Source organism: Ranitomeya variabilis, chromosome 6, assembly GCF_051348905.1.
Source record: "Ranitomeya variabilis isolate aRanVar5 chromosome 6, aRanVar5.hap1, whole genome shotgun sequence".
Taxonomy (NCBI): Eukaryota; Metazoa; Chordata; class Amphibia; order Anura; family Dendrobatidae; genus Ranitomeya; species Ranitomeya variabilis.
Window position 1 is genome coordinate 397,989,278 of NC_135237.1, and position 23,502 is coordinate 398,012,779.

Here is a 23,502-nt window from a genome sequence, read left to right on the forward strand (position 1 = left end):
TTTTGTCATTTCCATCTTCACCTCTACCACCATATCAACAAGGTGATCATGCTAACCTCACTATACATTTTTAAGGGTGTTTATGATTCCCACATTAACAATTTTTAGAGTCCTACTTCTAACATTGTTTTATATACCCACTGCTTAATAATTGGAAAAAAAAATTTTTTGAGGCCCTCCACTACATCTCTTCAAAGGGATATTAGAGTGCCCCTTCTAACTTTTGTCATCATGTGCATTTAGTGCTTACGCTTTACCAGTGTAGAAGACCCACTCCTTAGTAATATGAAAATATGCTTTTCTGAGGAATCAACTTCTAGTTCATGGAAGATGTTTTGAAACCAAAAAAGCTTTGGGTTTTATTTGTATATGATCTCTTGCCTTGTTTTGGGCTGTCAGGTGGTCATCACATAGGAGGTTCTCACACTGCATACAGGATTTCACAGCCGGGACAGAAGAGTTTGTACAGAAGATCCTGGTATCCTCCATATCACGCTGAGTAGATGTGAAACACTCCACTATATTACCCAACAGGGTTGATGAAATAACAGTTCATGAAGTTGCAACTAATCTTTTTTTTTCATGGTTAATTCAAATAGATTCTATTCTGTTATAATTATACAGCTTTTACCTACACTTCGTCTATGGTGATGTGTGGCAGTAGGGATTGCATATGACAGGCATCTAGTCATGGATTATTGCCTTATAAATTCCAAGCTTTACTGCTTCTTGCATGGATTCATTAACCAATTTATGTATTTTACTGTGATCTGTACACAGAAATTCATCAAAGCTGGCAGTGTTATTAGCTTTCCTCCTGAGTTTGTTGCTGCCACGTACAAGAAAAAAAAATCAGGACCGGTCCAAATCCCTTTTATGTTCTACAATAATACCTCTCTTATCTGCAATTCGTCGACGGTGAGGTGTTGCAGTAGATATAGTGTATGAAAGTCAGGGATTATTGCCTTTTAAATTCTAAGCCTTACTGTTGCTTTTTCATTTGACGCATTGACTGATTCATGCTTATTATGGTGTCCAAAGCAGAAAAAACTAACTGATTTAGCATGTCCATTTACAGTTTCTCTCTAGCATCTGTATGTAAGAGCTAGTGGTGGGACACTTTGGGCTACTGAAGCTGGAATTGCCACTTCAAGAATTCTCGAGTGCTTTGTTCCCATCTATTTCTGGGTGCTTCTTTAAGTATGCTTGGGGGTCATTGTCCTGCTGGACCCATGACCTAGGATGCAAACCCATCTTAAAAACCCGAGCACTACATTGTGACCTAAAATCCTATGATGATGCCTTGAAAACAGTTAAGGCAGCCAGGGCAAGACTCAACAAAACAAAACCTACATTTCTTTTAACCTCTACAATATTTGACTGTAACTGATGTGTTCTTTTCTTTTTAGGCCACATTCCATTTGCAGTTAACAGTAGAATGATGTGCTTTACCAAAAAACTATATCTTGGTTTCATCTCTCCACAAGACGCTTGCTGGTCCTCTAAAAATAGAGGGGGCCACCTACTGCTACTCTATAAATTGCGAGGGACGCCTGTTGGTCCTCCAAGTTTCAAACTTTGCAATATTAATACAAAAAAGAATATTTGCCTACCTCAAATGGATAAATCATATTGCATTACTAATGTCCGGCTATGCAAAGCATAGCTGTGTGCTGGCCCTCTAAATTTGCTTAGTGAGGGTTGGATGCTGGCCTTATAAAATTAGAGTGAGCACTAGCTGATGGCCCTTTGACAATAGTGAGTCCCACCTGTTGGCCCCCTAACAATATGTGATGACTGCCTAATTAAAAAAAAATTGGGACTTTCAGAGACCCTCCTTTATAAATTTAAACAGGATGTGTCTGATCATGTCTCATGCACCACATGGCCAGATAAGGTATTTAAATTACAAAATTACATTACTACCAATCCGTATGGCTGACAGCCTGAGCCTGTCTTGGGCACTGCCTTCTCACTGGCAGCCCCAGGCTCCTGACCTGCTGTGTTGCCTCCGGATGTCAGTTGGGGCCAGGAGACTTGGAATCTCCTGCCCTTCGGATTTCGTGGCTTAATATGAAATCCTCTCATCACCATGGACTCCGGTGTCTGGTCTGTAAGCACTTTATCTTGAGGTGAGCCCAATCGCAGCTCCAGACCCCAGGCTCCTCTCTTGCTTCCTTTCCCTTCAGTGTCTCACACTAAACTCAATAACCCCGCCTCCAGAGCAGAACTTATAGGAAAGCTACGCTGAAACCAGGCTTAGAGTTCCCCCCTTCTGGTCTGGAGTCAGGAAGGTGTTGTATGCTTGTATTACCTGCCAAATGGATCTCTCCTTGCATCCAGGCATAACATCACTTACCCCCGTGAGGAAGGCAATTCCATTATGGCAGTGGGACTTCTGGGGTGCCACATTCCCCCCCAGCACAATTCAGTACTCCTGGACTGAGGAAACAAAAAGAAAACATTATAACAGGTGAACAATTATTAAAGTTTATAGTCTTATAAAAATTACAAAAACCAAAACAGTCAGAATTGGCTAATTAAGTTCCTGTGGCAACACTGGTCAATTTGTGTTCCCTCCAGACTTTTGAGTTGCCTAGGTGGAAACGCCCCAACCCACCTCTGCTTCGTTCCTGGGCGTGGCTACGGGACACTCTGTTGATGGGCCCAATCTTCAGCCATGCCGGCGGTTTATTTCCTAGGCCAAACCAGGGTAACTACATACAAAAAAGGTCCTGACCACACATAGTCCTGTGGTCCAATTGTCCTTTTATAGATATTATGCATTTTTAAAAGTTCATACAGTTGTCTTTGTAGATACTTATGCTTTAAATTTTGCAATGTATACATTTTAAATTATTTATATTAGTATTACAGTGACATTTTAGTCCCTTTACCGGGCTGAGATCTGACCTCTAGTACTACGGGTAGATCTGCGCTGTACAGGTATTGATAGTTTCCTGACTGGATTCACTATACTTGCTATCACTGGTGTAGTGTGCTCACTATTAGCTATGCTACAGGTGACTCTACGTAGCACAGGTATACCTGATTTCCTAGAATTACTCCTGCTCACTGTGGGCCTGACACATTCACCGCTGGCAGGGGATGGATTCTCTTGCTCCTCTGCTGGTGTGGCATCTGCTGCTTGAACCACTGGTCTTCAGGTTGATCCTGAGTGACATCTCTTTCTGGCACTACCAACTGGGGAAAGGTTAAATCAGGCACTACGATGGCACGGTTTACTTTTGTCCATGACTGGGGAAAGTCTGCAAGAATGATATGGAATTTCTTTTCCTTCTCTTCTGTGGGTTGAGGGGTATCTTGGTCTTTCTCTCTGTCTCTCAATTGGTCAGAGCATACCTTCAGATGATCTCTTGATACTGCTGTTGAGGTTTCTCCTCCATTTTGACTGACGAGGCACACCTTGGTGATTTCAAAGTTTGAGGGCATGACAGTGTATTGTTCTGCCTCCCATTGATCATCTAGTTTGTGCATTCTTCTTTTTCTTTTGAGAACTTGTTCTCCAGGTGACAAGGGAACTGCAGGAGCATGCTGATTACAGTTTCTCTCCTGCCTCAGTCTTGCTTGGGACAAACTTCTTTCCAAACATTTCTGCACTTTGAGGTATTGCTGCTGCCGATCTGTAGTTCAGTCTGCATCTGGTGATGTTGTGTCAGGTGTAGGGTTAAGCGAAACGGGTCGTTTATTTTCAAAAGTCGCCGACTTTTGGCTAAGTCGGCGTCTCATGAAACCCGATCCAACCCCTGTGCTTGTCGGCCATGCGGTACGCGACTTTCGCGCCAAAGTCGCGTTTCAATGAAGGTGAATGCAGAGTGTGGGCAGCGTGATGACATAGGTCCTGGTCCCCACCATCTTAGAGAAGGGCATTGCAGTGATTGGCTTGCTGTCTGCGGCGTCACAGGGGCTATAAAGGGGCGTTCCCGCCAACCGCCATCTCACTGCTGCTGATCTGAGCTTAGGGAGAGGTTGCTGCCGCTTCGTCACAAGCAGGGAGAGCGTTAGGCAGGGTCCATAAACCACCAAACCGCTTGTGCTGTAGCGATTTCCACTGTCCAACACCACCTTCGGTGTGCAGGGACAGTGGAAGCTAATTTTTTTTTTTTTTCTCTCAGCGCTGTAGCTCATTGGGCTGCCCTAGAAGGCTCCGTGATAGCTGTATTGCTGTGTGTACGCCACTGTGGAAACCAACTGCTTTTTTCAAAGCACATATCCTCTTGTTCCTTCCTTTCTGCACAGCTATCTTTTTTGTTTGTCCACACTTTTTATTTAATTTGTGCATCAGTCCACTCCTATTGCTGTCTGCCATACCTGGCTGAGATTACTGCAGGGAGATAGTAATTGTAGGACAGTCCCTGTTTTTTTTTTTTTTGGGGGGGGGAGATTAAGATTGGCATTTCTGCTAGAGTGCCATCCCTGTGTGTGCCATCTCTCACTCAGTGGGCCATAGAAAGCCTTTTTTTTTATTTTATTTTATTATTTGGTTTCTAAAGTCTCCCTGAAAAAAATAAAATAAAAAATAAAACAGTGGGAGATTAATATTGCCCTTTCAGCTTGTGTGCCAGTCTTGACTCCTGGGTGTGCCACCTCTCTCTCTCAAATTGTGGGCCATAGAAAGCCTATTTATTTTTTGCTTGATTTGGGTTCTAAAATCTACCTTTAAAAAAATCACTACATCAATCAGTGGGAGAAAAATATTGGCCTCAGTCAGGGCTTGTGTGCCACTCCTGTGTGTGCCATCTCTCATTCAGTGGGCCATAGAAAGCCTTTTTTTAATTTTATTTTATTATTTGGTTTCTAAAGTCTCCCTGAAAAAAAAAAAATAAAAAAAAAACAGTGGGAGATTAATATTGCCCTTTCAGCTTGTGTGCCAGTCTTGACTCCTAGGTGTGCCACCTCTCTCTCTCAAATTGTGGGCCATAGAAAGCCTATTTATTTTTTTCCTTGATTTGGGTTCGAAAATCTACCTTTAAAAAAATCACTACATCAATCAGTGGGAGAAAAATATTGGCCTCAGTCAGGGCTTGTGTGCCACTCCTGTGTGTGCCATCTCTCATTCAGTGGGCCATAGAAAGCCTTTTTTTTATTTTATTTTATTATTTGGTTTCTAAAGTCTCCCTGAAAAAAACATTTTATCTTATTTGGTTTCTAAAGTCTCCCTGAGAAAAAAAAAAAAAATAGGTGGGAGATTAATATTGACATTTGTGCTTGAGTGACAGTCCTGCGTGTGTGTCATCTCTGTGATTTGGTGCCACAGAAAACAGAGTGTGTAACATTGTGCATGATTTTCCTTGTGGTCTCACCAACCTGTTAAGGGATATTGAAATCATACTGAAGTTATAGCTCAACGTGTAAGTTGTTTGACAGCAACAAATAAAGTTAATTTGGTTAAGTTTTTCAAACAATGAGGAAGTCTGGTGCAAGAGGTCGTGGCCGTGGGCGTTCATTGTCAGCTGGTAATGATGGTAGTGGTAGTGGAGCATCAGGTGGTCGTGGGGATAAAAATATTCCACCTAAGTCTGGAGCTGTGGAGGCTGTTTCGTCGTCTGGCTACACAAGGCCTCGAAAGCTTTCTTTTCTGGGAGTAGGAAAACCTCTTTTAAAGCCGGAGCAGCAACAGCAAGTTTTGGCTTACATTGCAGACTCAGCCTCTAGCTCTTTTGCCTCCTCTTCTGAAACTGGTAAATGTAAAAGCAGCGCGTCGCTTGTGGATGTTCACGGTCAGGGACAAGTCGCTTCCTTGTCCTCCTCAGCAAAAACAACAACAAGAGAGAAGGATGCAGCAGGCGACACAACGGGTTACTCCATGGAGCTCTTTACACATACCGTCCCTGGCTTAGAAAGTGAAACACTTAACAGGCCATGCCCATTACAAGTAGATTCTGACATGGAGTGCACTGATGCACAGCCACAGCCAGAGTACTATGCTGCTCCTTTGACTGAGACCACAACATTGCCCTCTCAGGGTACTGATCCGCAATCAGACCCTGATGAGACTATGTTGCCCCGCCACGAACGTTATACCACCGACCGACACAGTGACACAGACGAAGTTGCACACGAGCTCGAAGAGGAGGTAATAGATGACCCAGTTGTTGACCCCGATTGGCAGCCATTGGGGGAACAGGGTGCAGGCGGCAGTAGTTCAGAAGCGGAGGTGGAGGAGGGGCCGCAGCAGGCATCAACATCGCAACAGGTTCCATCTGCCGGGCCCGTATCTGGCCCAAAACGCGTGTCAAAGCCAAAACCTGTTGGAGGACAGCGTGGCCATCCGGTTAAAGCTCAGTCTGCAATCCCTGAAAAGGGATCCGATGCTAGGAAGAGTGCAGTCTGGCATTTTTTTAAACAACATCCAATTGATCAGCGCAAAGTCATCTGTCAAAAATGTTCAACTAGCTTAAGCAGAGGTCAGAATCTGAAAAGTCTCAATACTAGTTGCATGCATAGACACTTAACCACCATGCATTTTCAAGCCTGGACTAACTACCAAACGTCCCTTAAGGTTGTAGCACCCTCGGCCAATGAAGCTAGTCAGCAACGCAACATCTCTTCCATCACTGTAAGGCCACCATTTTCCACACCACCGGCAGTATCTGTGCAGGTTTCTTTGACAGCCAAAAGCAGTCAGGGTCAGGGAATCACCAGTTTTGTAGGAGGAAATATTGCATCTAGGGCACCGGCGGAAACAATACCGTCTCCAACCGTCTCTCAGTCTGCCAGGTCCACCGGCACACCCGCAAGTTCCACGATCTCCATCTCTCCAGTTCAGCTCACACTACATGAGACTCTGGTTAGAAAAAGGAAGTACTTATCATCGCATCCGCGTACACAGGGTTTTAACGCCCACATAGCTAGACTAATCTCGTTAGAGATGATGCCCTACCGGTTAGTTGAAAGCGAAGCTTTCAAAGCCCTGATGGAGTACGCTGAACCACGATACGAGCTACCCAGTCGACACTTTTTTTCAAGAAAAGCCATCCCAGCCCTGCACCAGCACGTTAAACAGCGCATCGTCCATGCACTCAGGCAATCTGTCAGTACAAAGGTGCACCTGACTACAGATGCATGGACCAGTAGGCATGGCCAGGGACGTTATGTGTCCATCACGGCACACTGGGTGAATGTGGTGGATGCAGGGTCCACAGGGGACATCAATTTCGGGACAGTTGTGCCTAGCCCACGGTCTAGGAAACAGTTGGCTGTAGGCGTTCGCACCCCCTCCTCCTCCTCCTCCTCGTCCTCCTGCAGAAGCTACAGCTCTTCCACAGACCACAGTCAGCCAACCACTCCATCGGCAGATGACACTGTTGCACACCAGTTGTCCCATTATGGGCCAGCTACTGGCAAGCGTCAGCAGGCTGTATTGGCTATGAAGTGTTTGGGCGACAACAGACACACCGCGGAAGTTCTGTCCGAGTTCTTGCAACAAGAAACGCAGTCGTGGCTGGGCACAGTAGATCTTGAGGCAGGCAAGGTAGTGAGTGATAACGGAAGGAATTTCATGGCTGCCATCTCCCTTTCCCAACTGAAACACATTCCTTGCCTGGCTCACACCTTAAACCTGGTGGTGCAGTGCTTATTGAAAACTTATCCTGGGTTCTCCGACCTGCTCCTCAAAGTGCGTGGACTTTGCTCACATATCCGACGTTCGCCTGTACACGCCAGCCGTATGCAGACCTATCAGCGGTCTTTGAACCTTCCCCAGCATCGCCTAATCATCGACGTTGCCACAAGGTGGAACTCCACACTGCACATGCTTCAGAGACTGTGCGAACAGAGGCGTGCTGTTATGTTTTTGTGGGAGGATACACATACACGGGCAGGCAGTTGGATGGCAGACATGGAGTTGTCAGGTGTGCAGTGGTCGAAGCTACAAGACCTGTGTCAAGTCCTTCAGTGTTTTGAGGAATGCACACGGCTGGTTAGTACAGACAACGCCGTAATAAGCATGAGCATCCCCCTAATGCGTCTGCTGATGCAAAGTTTGACGCACATAAAGGAGCAGGCGTCTGCACCAGAGGAAGAGGAAAGCCTTGATGACAGTCAGCCATTGTCTGGTCAGGGCAGTGTACAGGACGAGGTAGCGGGCGAAGAGGAGGTGGAGGACGAGGAGGATGATGGGGATGAGTATATTTGTAATGCGGAAGCTTTCCCGGGGGCACTGGAAATTGGTTGCGTGGCAAGGCCGGGTTCTGGTTTTTTGAGGGACACAAGTGACGTAGATTTGCCTGAAACTGCCCCTCAACCAATCACAACCGGAGATTTGACAACTGGAACTTTGGCCCACATGGCGGATTATGCCTTACGTATCCTAAAAAGGGACACACGCATAACGAAAATGATGAACGATGACGATTACTGGTTGGCCTGCCTCCTTGATCCACGCTATAAAGGCAAATTGCAAAATATTATGCCACATGAGAACTTGGAACTAATATTAGCAACCAAACAATCAACTCTTGTTGACCGTTTGCTTCAGGCATTCCCAGCACACAGCGCACGTGATCGTTCTCACACGAGCTCCAGGGGGCAGCAGACTAGGAGTGTTAGGGGTGCACACATCAGAAGTGGCGTTGGACAGAGGGGTTTTCTGACCAGGTTGTGGAGTGATTTTGCTATGACCGCAGACAGGACAGGTACTGCTGCATCAATTGAAAGTGACAGGAGACAACATTTGTCCAGTATGGTTACTAACTATTTTTCATCCCTTATCGATGTTCTCCCTCAACCGTCATTCCCATTTGATTACTGGGCATCAAAATTAGACACCTGGCCAGAATTGGCAGAATATGCATTGCAGGAGCTTGCTTGCCCGGCAGCAAGTGTCCTATCAGAAAGAGTATTCAGTGCTGCAGGTTCAATATTAACCGAAAAAAGGACTCGTCTGGCTACCCAAAATGTTGACGATCTAACATTCATTAAAATGAACCACAACTGGATTTCGAAATCTTTTGCCCCACCTTGGCCGGTCGACACCTAGCTTTCCTATGAAAAGCTCTTGCCTGTGAATTACTTTTCTAATGTCTAATTTGCTGCAGCTGATTGTACAGCATACGACATGTTTACACCTCCCTAAATGGCCAAACTCCCCACACGGGGCCGTGGTATCGCGACTTGGCGCAAGCACCCGTGAGACTGCTGTTTGTCTGAAGAGGTGGGTGTGCTCGCTTTTGGTTGACGGCATTGCTACTGGGTCCCTCATAGTACAATGTAGTGTCTCTGGCGGTGGTGGTGCGCACCCAACGTCAGACACACCGTTGTAACATGAGGGGCCCTGGGGCGGTCCCGCCGGCCTCAAGAGAGTTCCCCCCTCCCCCAGCTCAAACTGTGCTCTACCACGTGCAAAATTATGTCGCACAGCTCCACCAATCTTTAGTCTATTCGCTGACATCATTCAATGTCTGGCACTGACAATACAAATTTGTAGACATCTATGATGCAACTTAAAGTAGTCTGTGTCTGTGTCCTATATTGGCACCATTAAATAGTTACTGCCAAATTACTATGTCAGAAACTCAGCAGATGAGCCCACCCCTGTACCTAAGTATGCCACCTTTTTTTTTTTTTGGTTGTTTTGCGAGACATTAACATCTATTTATATTTTGGGAGTACTGGGACAGACACTCCTTGAAATACTCCTCCACTGACCACAATGCTGCCTGTGTATCCATGTAACCGATGTAAAACTGCCATGAGCCTACTGTTTGTTATTTTAGGCCTTTGATAGCCTGTCTGCGGTCCCTACTTTAAATACTCCTCCACTGACCACCAAGCTGCCTGCCCGTGTATCCATGTAACCGATGTTAAACTGCCATGAGCCTATTGTTTGTTATTTTAGGCCTTTGATAGCCTGTCTGCGGTCCCTACTTTAAATACTCCTCCACTGACCACCAAGCTGCCTGCCCGTGTATCCATGTAACCGATGTTAAACTGCCATGAGCCTATTGTTTGTTATTTTAGGCCTTTGATAGCCTGTCTGCGGTCCCTACTTTAAATACTCCTCCACTGACCACCAAGCTGCCTGCCCATGTATCCATGTAACCGATGTTAAACTGCCATGAGCCTATTGTTTGTTATTTTAGGCCTTTGATAGCCTGTCTGCGGTCCCTGCTTTAAATACTCCTCCACTGACCACCAAGCTGCCTGCCCGTGTATCCATGTAACCGATGTTAAACTGCCATGAGCCTATTGTTTGTTATTTTAGGCCTTTGATAGCCTGTCTGCGGTCCCTACTTTAAATACTCCTCCACTGACCACCAAGCTGCCTGCCCGTGTATCCATGTAACCGATGTTAAACTGCCATGAGCCTATTGTTTGTTATTTTAGGCCTTTGATAGCCTGTCTGCGGTCCCTGCTTTAAATACTCCTCCACTGACCACCAAGCTGCCTGCCCGTGTATCCATGTAACCGATGTTAAACTGCCATGAGCCTATTGTTTGTTATTTTAGGCCTTTGATAGCCTGTCTGTGGTCCCTACTTTAAATACTCCTCCACTGACCACCACGCTGCCTGCCCGTGTATCCATGTAACCGATGTTAAACAGCCATGAGCCTATTGTTTGTTATTTTAGGCCTTTGATAGCCTGTCTGCGGTCCCTACTTTAAATACTCCTCCACTGACCACCAAGCTGCCTGCCCATGTATCCATGTAACCGATGTTAAACTGCCATGAGCCTATTGTTTGTTATTTTAGGCCTTTGATAGCCTGTCTGCGGTCCCTACTTTAAATACTCCTCCACTGACCACCAAGCTGCCTGCCCGTGTATCCATGTAACCGATGTAAAACTGCCATGAGCCTATTGTTTGTTATTTTAGGCCTTTGATAGCCTGTCTGCGGTCCCTGCTTTAAATACTCCTCCACTGACCACCAAGCTGCCTGCCCGTGTATCCATGTAACCGATGTTAAACTGCCATGAGCCTATTGTTTGTTATTTTAGGCCTTTGATAGCCTGTCTGCGGTCCCTACTTTAAATACTCCTCCACTGACCACCACGCTGCCTGCCCGTGTATCCATGTAACCGATGTTAAACAGCCATGAGCCTATTGTTTGTTATTTTAGGCCTTTGATAGCCTGTCTGCGGTCCCTACTTTAAATTCTCCTCCACTGACCACCAAGCTGCCTGCCCGTGTATCCATGTAACCGATGTAAAACTGCCATTAGCCTATTGTTTGTTAATTTAGGCCTTTGATAGCCTGTCTGCGGTCCCTACTTTAAATATTCCTCCACTGACCACCAAGCTGCCTGCCCGTGTATCCATGTAACCGATGTAAAACTGCAGTATTTTGCTTATAAAACAGAAAATACTGGAGAGATATCAAATGCAGACATTTTAACATTAAAAACAAAAACACATACAACAAAAAACTGGTACAGTACAAAAATTGGCCACCAGCTACAAAAACTTTCTCCTGCAAGTAGTTAACTGAAAGGTTTTTTTCCATTGAAAACACAGATATGGCATCCACCGAGTGTTGTCCTGTCGCGTCTTCTTTATATTATTGCCAAGAAGCTGCAACTGCATAAAGCTGAGCTTCTACCTTCTGCCTCTTATTAACTGCTTTTTTTAAAAAAAATTGGCCACCAGCTACAAAAACTTTCTCCTACAAGTAGTTAACTGAAAGGTTTTTTTCCATTGAAAACACAGATATGGCATCCACCGAGTGTTGTCCTGTCGCGTCTTCTTTATATTATTGCCAAGAAGCTGCAACTGCATAAAGCTGAGCTTCTACCTTCTGCCTCTTATCAACTGCTGTTTTTTTTTTAAATTGGCTGTTCCGGCCTACTAAAGGTGTCTGCCCCTGCCTGGTGTTGTCCTCAACTGAATAAAGCTGTGCTTCAACCTTCTGTTCCAAATTACGATTTTTAAAAATAAAATTTGCTGTTCCGGCCTACTAAAGGTGTCTGCCCCTGCCTGGTGTTGTCCTCAACTGAATAAAGCTGTGCTTCAACCTTTGGCCTCTTATTAACTGCTGTTTTTTAAAAAAATTGGCTGTTCCGGCCTACTAAAGGTGTCTGCCCCTGCCTGGTGTTGTCCTCAACTGAATAAAGCTGAGCTTCCACATTCTGGCTTTCGGCCTATACTATCAGATATTAAACTGCATTTGGCCTACTAGTGTGGTTAGGCCCTTGAAACAGTGTCTGCTGCTCTTGGGTTTGCTACTCCACTGAACAAAGCAATGCCGCCTGTTTAGTCCTGTTACCAATTTTGAACTGCATTTAGCCTACTTAATTCTTTGGCCCTATATCTGTTTCCTCCTCATCCTGCCCATTGCCCAGCCACTGCTAGATGAGTCTGCTGGTACATTGACCTAGACCACTACATTCCCCTTGTACTCTACACAGCCAGAATCTGACCCTGCTGAAAGTAAGGTTCCCCTTCCCGCATGTTATACAACCTTACACAGGGACAAAGAGGAAGGTGCAGATGAAAGTGCAGGTTCCTTCATCAGGTGGGGGGGCATACTCGTTGGCGACGTCACTGGCACAGGGCCCCTCAGATTACGCAAAAGTGTCGCTGCTGGTGGGAGGCGCCCCCGCCATGCAAACACACCGCCGTACTTTGAGGGGCCCTGTGCCAGTGCCAATGCGAACGAGTGGGCCCCCCCTGCTTGCTCAGGATCCCAGCACTTGCAACGTTGAAATACTTACCTCTCCCTGCAACACCGCCGTGACGTAGTCCGCATTTCCTGGGCCCACGAAAAACTTGAGCCAGCCCTACTCCCCCCACAACTTTTGCCAAATGACCCCCAATTTCCTATGCCCAACTATTATTATAAAGTTAATTAAGATTGACAAGCTTCAGAAACAAGAATGGATGTTTTTGGCATTAAAATGGGCACTGTAGGTGTTTTCCTGGCCTCCACTCACTGCCGACTATGCTTCCCCATTGACTTGCATTGGGTTTCGTGTTTCGGTCGATCCCCGACTTTTAGCGATAATCGGCAGACTGCACTCGACTCGACTCTGGACAAAGTCGGGTTTCACAAAACCCGACTCGATCTTAAAAAAATGAAAGTCGCTCAACCCTAGTCAGGTGTCAAGACTCCCATGTCTAAATCAATAGTTAACTTGCCAGGTCTTGCTCTCATTAGGTAAGCTGGAGTGCAGTTGGTGGAATTTTACCGGGACATGGTTGTATAGATCTACCAAGTCTGGCAACTTCTCTGGCCACTCATTTCATTCTTCCAGAGGTAAGGTCTTCAATAGGTCAATTACCACGTGGTTTATTTTCTCACACATGCCATTTGTCTGGATGATATGGAATTGTCCTGATTTTCTTGCATCCGTACAGGTTACAGAATTTCTGGAACACTTCTGCCTCAAAGGCTGGGCCTTGGTCAGTGACCACCTTTTCAGGGTAACCATGTGGTCGACAAAAGTGTTGTTGAAATGCCTTGGCTGCCATCCTTGCTGTTTGGTCCTTGACAGGCAAGACTACCAGGAATCTTGAGTAATGGTCTACTATGGTCAGGGCGTAGACATAGCCTGATCGGCTTGGAGTCAGCTTCACATTGTCTAAGGCTACCAGTTCAAGCAGCTATTTGGTGACTATGGGCTATAGGGGAGCCCTCTGGCTGTTACAGTCTTTCCTGCGCAGGTTGCAGGGGCCATATTCTTGACACTACATCTCAATGTCTTTCCTCATGCCAATCCAGTAAAATCTTTCACGAAGTAGAATCTCAAACTTCTTCCATCCGAAGTGTCCTGCTCCACCGTGGTATGCTTGCAAGACCATTGGTGCATCCCGCCTCAGGACTACCACCTGCCAGACCAGTTCATGAGTGCATGGGTCAATGTTCCTCCGACACAACGTACCCTCATAAATGAACAGCTTGCCCTTCTCCTTCCACAACTGTTGGGTCTTTTGTGGAGCCTCTGGACTAGGGTGTGAAACAGCTTATGTCAGCAATTTCTTTAACAGGTTGACTGCCTGGTCACTATCCTGCATTTCTGCCCATCCATGGTGGGGCAATGATTTCAGCATGTCTTCTCACCTGCAATTGCACTTGTTCCTCACATAATGGGAGTACTGGGCCGCCTTGGGGATGTGGAATGTTGGTAACTTGATCTCTTCGAGTGCTTCTGGATCTTCTCCCTCTTCTGATAAATTGTGCATCCTTGACAGTGCATCAGCATTAGTGTTCTTATGCCCTGCTCGATACTTAAAGGGAACCTGTCACCTGAATTTGGCGGGACCGGTTTTTGGTCATATGGGCGGGGTTTTCGGGTGTTTGATTCACTCTTTCCTTACCCGCTGGCTGCATGCTGGCCGCAATATTGGATTGAAGTTCATTCTCTGTCCTCCGTAGTACACGCCTGCGCAAGGCAATCTTGCCATGCGCATGCGCAATATGCTTTGCCCAACTGCGGGCAAAGCCGAAAAGCATTAGCACGCATGCGCCGGCGCACTATGTCCCGGAAGTATTTTGCTGTGTTCCGGGACATAGTGCCTCTGCCACGGAAACCTGCCAATACCCACTAGTGAAATCTGAGGTGGAAAAATAGTTAATGGATCTCAGTGCAGCTAGGGACTCCTCAATTCTAGGTAATGGGTAGGCATCCTTATGTGTAATGCTGTTAATTCACCTGTAGTCAACACACATCCTCATTGTACCATCTTTCTTTCTAATGAGGACTAATGAAGCTGCCCAGGAGCTACAACTGTCTTTGATCACCCAAGCCTCCTTCATCTCCTGTAACATACCCTTGGCACATTGCTAGTGAGCTGGAGGCACAGGCTGGTACCTCTCTTTAATGGGCAGATGATCTCCAGTGGGGATATGATGTTGGACCCCTTTTACCTGCCCAAAGTCTAGTGGGTGTTTGCTGAATACCCGCTCATATTCTTGGACCCATGATTTTGGTGCAAAGGAGTGGAATCAGTGCCTACATGTGACTGTTGATACCAATCCTCCAGCTGTCCTGCAGAGCCATTGTCCTCCACCTCGTCGGACAGGACCAAGGTTTCTGTTGCTTTTATTGTATAGTTACTGACAGTGAACAATTTAGAATGGTGGCATATCTGGTTAAATGGATCTCTTTTTCCCCACAATTCAGGATGCATATTGGTGCCCTCTCCTTGCGGACATCAACTACCCCTCTGGCTGTCAGGATGATGGGCCTACTATCAGAATACACAGGTTCTACCAGGTCCTTGTAGTCTTGACCCCTGAGGCCTATTGCTGCTCGATACCAGACTAACATTTCACTCCTGAGGGGTATTGCAATGGGGATTGGATCACTCACTCTGACACTGCCGACATCTCCACCAGACAATTCTACCTGTTGTCTCTGCATCAGGGGTATGATTTCTTTTTGCAGGACATGCTTCTCACTGGAACCAGCAGTTTCGGCTACCTGTTGTAACAAAACAATAACCTAGCCAAGACAGTTTTCTATCACATTAGTACCTAAGGTCATCATTGGGTTACATTCTCACCTATCAATATCCACAATTACCAGGCCTTGGGCTTTCAACTCTACCCATCCCAACTTAATGGTCACCTTCTTGTACCCCACTTGTTGCTATGGCTGACCATTGTTGGCAACTATTGTGAAATCACTATCTGGGCTGCGTAAGATACCAGAGTCAGCCCAATAGTGTTTGTAAAGCATATATGGCATAGTCGTCACCTGAGAGCCGGTGTTCAGTAAAATGTTCATTGGGATGCCGTCAACTACAATTGGGAGGACCGGTCGTCCTCCGACGTAGTTGTCTCACCAGCTTTGTGGGTCTGGTCCTCTTACTTCTGGGGGTTGGACCTCTGCCCCAGGGGTTGCTTGATTAAATTACAGAATCTTGCGATGTGTCCCGCCTTGCTGTAGTGGCAACAAATGGGTCATCCGTTCTGGTCGTAGCGGTCGTTGTCTCTCCCTCTGGTCGGTGGGATCGTCTTCTGTCATCGCCACGGGACAACATCTGGACTGGAAGCCAGCTGGATCTTCTCCCTTGAGGGCTCTTGCAGGGACTGCACTGTTTTGGCTAGTGCAGCTACAATTTTGGTCAGCTCCTGAACCTGGAGCCACAGTTCTGCAAAGGGGTCATTATCCAGGGTCTGCGAGTCGGCTTACACGAGGATCTATGGGAAGGATGCAGCTTCCTGACGGTATGTAATTGCTGGGCACCTAGGGGGTGCCATTTGGCTGGAATTTGGTTCATGCAGCACCCAGATGGCCCTATCTATAAGGTGTGCAAAGTCCAGGTCAGTGCTTTGTAGGGCCAAGATGTGCAGCTGTGACCTGTGGGTGCTAGACAGAAGTCCCTCAATAAATTGCTCCTTTAAAAATCTGTCCCCAGCCTGCACGCTGTCAGGGTCAACCTGCTTAATGGCCCGCAGTGCCTCCTGGAGATTAAGGGCATAGTCCTGTATACTGTCCTGCACCCTTTGTTTGCACCCACATAATCTCATCTTTATCTCTGTTGCGGTGCGAGTGTCAAAGGTGTCCTTTTACCTGGCCAAGATTTGTTTAACAGCCCTTTTATCAGCGTCCAGCCAGGACTTCCCTCTAAGCTGCGCCAATTAACTGGCCAGTGAGGATGCTGACTTTCTGATGTTCAGACAGGGGGTGCACTTCAAAGAAACTGCAGAGTCTCTCCTTAAAATCACTCAGGGTGTGTGAGTCCTCTGAGTACCGTGGTAACCAGGCGGCTCACGTAATGTATGGCATCGATAGCGGCATTATGCAAGCTGAAGCTTTGACTGGATCCGGCCGGTTTATAGGGGCTGCGGCCGCTGTGGGATCTGGCAGCATTATGGGGGCTGCAGCTGCGGCCACCGCTGAATCTCCACCCGGGTTGGACATGTCCCTTTCCGCCCTAGTTAACCTCAGCCAGGCTCGGCATTTTGTTACCAGAGTCTGCGGCTGCTCAACCGGCGATCTGTACGGTGTTCCTTGTGATCCTCCAGTCCGGGGCCTCCTGCTTCTTTTACCCACGCACAGCAGAGCACAGAGCGTAGCTTCTTTTCATGCTTTTCCCATAAGCTCCACCCATGAAGACACACCTCCTATGTCCTTGCATGCCACGTGGCTTGGCAATGGTGGTTATCACACAGTTTACAAAGTCTATGGCAAACAGCACCCAGCAATGCCGGGGTACGAATCCTGTTCGTGACACCAAGTTTGGAGTGCCCGCTAGGGCCGTGGGGTACTCGGGCCGGGTTTGGCGGTACTTAAAAGGGTGGTCACAGTTGCAGTGACCCGGGCATCCAGTTAAAGGGGATGACTGGAAGTGGAAAATAAAGTCTATAAAGGATAATTTGTGATGCCACCTGTGGTATTCAGCCAGGGAAGGCCGATGCTGCTTAAAGGGTTCACTGGGGCTGATGGAGTCACCACCGAGTTGGTATAGCTCCCCACAGGTAGAGCTTAGTCCCCTGGGTTACCGGTATGGTTGGTAAGAGGGATGATTGATGGTGGGGTGCAGGACTGAGGGTGCAGTAAATGAAGGACACAGGGATAGCAGTTTCCTTTACCTTTTACTGATGAAATACAGGCACAGTCCAGGGTACAGGTAGCAGGCGGTGATGGGGTCTGGGCAGCCTGGAAACAGTTTGGGATCCACCTAACAAGGTGGGTTCAGAGGCCTTCCTTCTGCGCTTTGTACTCTGAACCTTGCTGCCTGAACTTTGCACAAGTCCTCTCAGTGTCTGGATTTCCAATCCGTATGGCTGACAGCCTGAGCTAGTCTTGGGCACTGCCTTCTCACTGGCAGCATGAGGCTCCTGACCTGCTGTGTTGCCTCTGGATGTCAGTTGGTGCCAGGAGACTTGGAATCTCCTGCTCTTTAGATTCGGTGACTGAATATGAAATCCTCTCAACACCACGGACTCCACTGTCCAGTCTCTAAGCGCTTTATCTTGAGGTGAGCCCAATCGCAGCTCTAGACCCCAGGCTCCTCTCTTGCTTCCTTTCCCTTCAGTGTCTCACACTAAACTCACTAACCCCGCCTCCAGACCAGAACTTATAGGGAAGCTACCCTGAAACCGGGCTTAGAGCTCCCCCTTCTGGTCTGGAGTTAGGAAGGTGTTGTATGCTTGTATCACCTGCCAAGTGGATCCCTCCGTGCATCCAGGCCATGACATCGCTTCCCCCTGTGAGGAAGGCAATGCCATTGTGGCAACCTGACTCCTGGAGTGCCACATGAACATAGCCCAAGATGTGGAAGAGCATTTTTTTCTCTTATTCATTTTGCCTTACATGCAAGTCTTTATCTTGAAAAAAAGGACCACTCAAAACGAATATTAGTGGAATCCTAGAAACAACCCAAAAACCCAAAACAACAAGGATCCCTAAAATATAACTTTTAATAATTATAAAAGCTAAAAACAGTTTGCTCCAGTATGAGAGACAATAATATTCAGAGAAAATACTCAAAAAATAAAATCTATCTTACCCTATCAGGTATCCTATTGCTGCTCCCTACCTGACAGCGGAGGTTGACACCCTAAGTTACTGCGGTAGGCGCCCCCACTCCTCGACAACTGGCCCTAATAGCCCTAATTACACCCTATATTCCCTGATTGAGACCTACTAGTTACCAGAAAAAATGAAACAAATATAAAAAATCAAAAAAATGCAAAAAATTAGAATAGAAAAAAGCAAAAAAATGAACTCAGCAAAAAAACACAATTGTTATTTAGTATTAGACAAAAAGGTCCCTAATAGGGCGTAACAAATCACGACTATTGGATAAGAATATCAATGTCTCGTTTGGGTGGAAATATCAGTGTCTCGTTTATCCAACAAATATACAAGCGGGCCACTTCATCCCACATTACTATATATAGTCATGTCTATCCAGAGTTTTGAAACAGTCAAATGACAGCCAAAAATGTGGTGTCCTTAATAGGACTACAGCCCACAAAAACAAAGACATCCCCACAAGGGACCACCAGAGCAGGTTAAACAGTCAAAGAAATAATAACACCCCATAGTATAGTACTGTAATATACGCTTCTACTCATCTGCATCCCAGAAGCGTTGTGGGTCATGTAATCATATAGCTCCGCTAGTCTCCTGCCGGGATATCCTCCCTAAATTGTCCGACGCGTTTCCCCCCCGTGGGAATCCTGGGGGTTCATCAGGGGACATGGAACAATGCCACAAAAAGATAGAGATGCAGGAGCACCATTCATACCGTTGCCATGTTATATATCAGTCAGTTTCCTCCATGTGGGGATAGACCACGCCCTCTACCTGCGCACCCGGAAGTGCGACACTGGGACGCATAAGCGCCAACAGACGCCTCGCATGACGTTCTAAGCAGGAACGCATACCGAGGGAATCACCCTCAATCAATGGAAGACACTGCGCCTGCGTGTAACTACAGAGTCCGCGCATACGGAAGTGCGTCACTGGAACGCAGCAGCGCTCCAGACGCCTCGCATGACGTACCCAGCAAGACGTATACCGAGGGAATCACCCTCAATCAATGTGACACACTGCGCATGCGTGCAGCTACAGCGCCCCAAATCCAGGGCGGTGTGCATCACTACAGGGCTGTATACTCCACACCTTAATAAGGACCACGCATGTGTAAGCTCAAATAACCCCACACAAAACCGGAGGCGGAGTAAGAGGAGCATGATTTCCATAGTGTCAGTCAGGAAATTGTGCATACGCCCCCTCACTCCTTATATGGAGGCACACATAATATACAAAAGTTTTTATCTCAGTGGATAATCCAGCATCAGCCAGGAAATAAATATATTATATACCCAGATACCAAAAACTAGCACCCGTTGGATGCCCAACACAACAACATAACGAACCAGCACTCCAAAAAAGAAACATAATAGAATGAACAAACAAAAAAGAACAAACTAATGCATATAAAAAAGGAAAATAATATTCCCATCCATTACAAGGGTACAAATCTACCCGACAGGTTAAATATTCGTAGGGACCCAGATGATTTTCAGATGAAGCTCGCGAAGGAAATCTGCTCGTTGAGGCCCAGAGGGCTCATCGACCTCAACAGATAAATCCATCTCGTTTCCCGTTGTAAAATTCTCCTATCCCAATCACCCAACCTCACCGAAGGGGAAATCACCTCAATTACCCTAAAAACAAGGGAAGCGGGATCCCCCCATGTATGTCGTTCACATGTCGTGCCACCGGGGTATCCCTATTGTGTCTAATGTCCCCTAGGTGTTCCCCTACACGTACACGGAGTTCCCACTTCCTCTTCCCCACATAGTCTTTTGGGCAAGAGCAAGTACAAACATAGACCACTCCCACTGTCCTGCAATTCGCAAAACATCTCATCTGAAATGATCTTCCAGTAGCCGAGCTACTAAAAGTCTTGGACAGCAATACATGCTTGCAAAATGCACAGTGTCCACATCTGAATGTCCCAAGGGACCTATTCTCCAACCAGGTGCCAGGTTTTTTAGGGGGTGTGTAGTGGCTATGTACAACCATGTCTTTAATAGATTTCCCCCTCCTGTAAGTGACTGAGGGATATGGGGGAGTATACAGCCCCGTAGTGATGCACACCGCCCTGGATTTGGGGCACTGTAGCTGCACGCATGCACAGTGTGTCACATTGATTGAGGGTGATTCCCTCGGTATACGTCTCGCTGGGTACGTCATGCAAGGCGTCTGTTGGCGCTTATGCGTCCCAGTGACGCACTTCTGGGTGCGCGGGTAGAGGGCGTGGTCTATCCCCACGTGGAGGAAACTGACTGATATATAACATGGCAACGGTATGAATGGCGCTCCTGCATCTCTATCTTTTTGTGGCATTGTTCCATGTCCCCTGATGAACCCCCAGGATTCCCACGGGGGGGAAACGCGTCGGGCAATTTAGGGAGGATATCCCGGCAGGAGATATTAGGGTTGAACAATTAATATAAATGTTCAATTCTCTAGTTGCCTACTCCTGGCCTAATGGATATTGATCATGTGCACTAAAGAAATACACCAGACACAGTCAGCTGTAACTCTCCTTGATCAATGTGTGGCTCAGCTCCAAGAAAACGATTTATTAGTCAAACACAATGTTATATATCTCCTGTAAGGGGGCTCGGTTAGCTCTAAAATGGGAGTGATCGGATGTATTCCATTGGTTAGTGGGTTGGGCATGAGCAAGTCCATGGGCGGATCCATGAGGTCATCAAGGTGGGTTGGTCCGTGACGTCATCAGGATGGGCGTCGCTGTGGGTGGATCCATGAGGTCATCAGTGTGGGCGTCATCTTGGATACCAGACCATGCAGCATGCTAAAACAGGAAATGGCAGCCATCTTCAGTGTCTTCATTGTTCATCTTGGATACCAGACCGCATGGCTCTGGTATAGGAGATGGCAGCCATCTTAAGTGTCTTACTTTGTCTGAGGAAAACTTATGTAAGGTTAAACAATACATGTTATGGGTTATTTCTCTCAATTACCTTATGTGTTGAGGTTAATTAAGTATTTGATCTTATGGCTCTCCTCAACAGTCCCCCCTAAATACTTTATTAACCTTTTCTTTTATCTTGATCCCACCGTGGTTCCCTAACCCACCGATGTTAAGTGTTATTATGACATCAGAGGCTTCATGACAATATGGATGCTATAGACACCAGAGAATGTGTGACTAATTATGGGTATACTGAGGAGGTATATCGGAGCGTGTTACCAGTGTCCTCGGGACTTCCCAACCTGCTGGATCTATTACTCTCCAATCTCCCATCTCCATGGTTCCTTAAAATACACATGTGACTAACCCTGATGTACACATCCTAGATCTGACCGTCTTGCCCGGGAGGGGGGAATTGGAGTTTTCACCAGTTTGAGACAAGTTTTCCCTTGTGGAAAACCTCCCTTTGTAGCTGGACTTTGACAAGCAGGTCAGATCCTACTCTGTCCCTAACTGTCTAACAATTTTATAATGTGAGAGATGGATCCAGGAGGCGCTCAGCAACCCTGACTGAAGTAGGAGTAGTCAGGAGCACTTGGTAGGGACCCTCAAATCTCGACTCCAGGAATGTCTTTCTGATGAACGTCTTTACCAGCATGTAGTCACCAGGTTAGAAAGTATGGGTACCGTCACTGGAATCTGGACCTGGAATGGATGATAAAACTTGTACATGTGTTATTGACAGTTCTTTAGTAACAACAATTGCATAATTTACAAGAGTATCACTTCCTAAGGCTAGCTGTTGTGGAAAATATTGACCCAATCTTGGAGGCCCCCTAAAAAGAATCTCGTATGGTGTGAGTTTGGTGGGACCCCTTGGAGTGTTTATGACTGAGTATAAGGCAACAGGCAAAATGTCTGTCCAAGTCTGACCTCCTAACTGGCTTTCAGTATTTTATTTTTGAAGGCGTCATTCAGTCTTCCTACTTTCCCACTGCTCTGGGGTTGATATGGAGTATGTAAACCCAAATAACCAATGTTCATAGTTCCTTAGACAGTGCTGCAATGAATGCGGGTACTTGGTCACTCTCAATTACCTCTGGGACCCCATATCTGCAGACTACTTCAGTCATCAGTCTCTTAACAGTCACTCTGGCAGTCATGTTTGTTACTGGATAGGCTTCGGGCCATCCTGAAAACATGTCAGTCACTACCAGTACATACTCGTACTTCCCTACTTTTGGCATTCGAATGTGGTCAATCTGAATTCTCTGAAAGGGATAAAGTGGTTTAGCCAAATGTTTCTGAGTATCTTTCTGAGGTGGTGCTGGATTGCATGTTGCACACACAAGGCAGGACTTGAAATAATTTTGGGTGACAGTAGAGATCCCAAGTGCCATATAAATCTTCCAAATCAGGTCATTCATCCGATTCTTGCCTCTGTGGGTGATACCGTGTGCCCATTCTGTCACTGAGGGGCACAGATTACGGGGTAGACAGACCTTTGTGTTCACCCTCCAGCCTCCATCTTCATCCTTTTTAGCTCCTCCTTCTTGCCATGACTTCTTTTCATCATCTGATGTCTTGATGTATATGGATAATCCTCATAAGAGAGGCTTTAGTCCCTTCTTCAGTGTCTTGTGACACGTACACCGCTGCTTTCTCTTTCCTAAATGGATCCACAGCATAGGTTTTTGCTGTTTTGTCAACAAAGAAGTTCCCCCTTGCTTCTGGAGAATCCAGTCTCCCGTGAGCTTTGATCTTGATCACTGCAACCTTAGAAGGTAGATCCAGAGTGACCACAAGTTCTTGCATGGTAGCAGCATGTTTTAGAGGAGTTCCACTGGACGTTAGGTATCCCCTGGCTGCCCAGATACTGCCGAAGTCATGAGCCACTCCAAAAGCATATCTTGAATCCGTGTAGATGTTGACCACCTTCTCCGTCGCTTCCTGACAAGCCAGCATCAAGCTTTAAGTTCCGCTTCTTGTGCAGACATGTGCGGTGGTAGCGATCCAGCTGAGATGATCAGGTCATGTGTAACCACGGCATATCCCGTATGGAACCTTCCTGTTTTATCTGCAAATCTGGAACCATCAGTGAAGAACGTCAGGTCAGCATGTGGGAGTGGGTCTTCAGA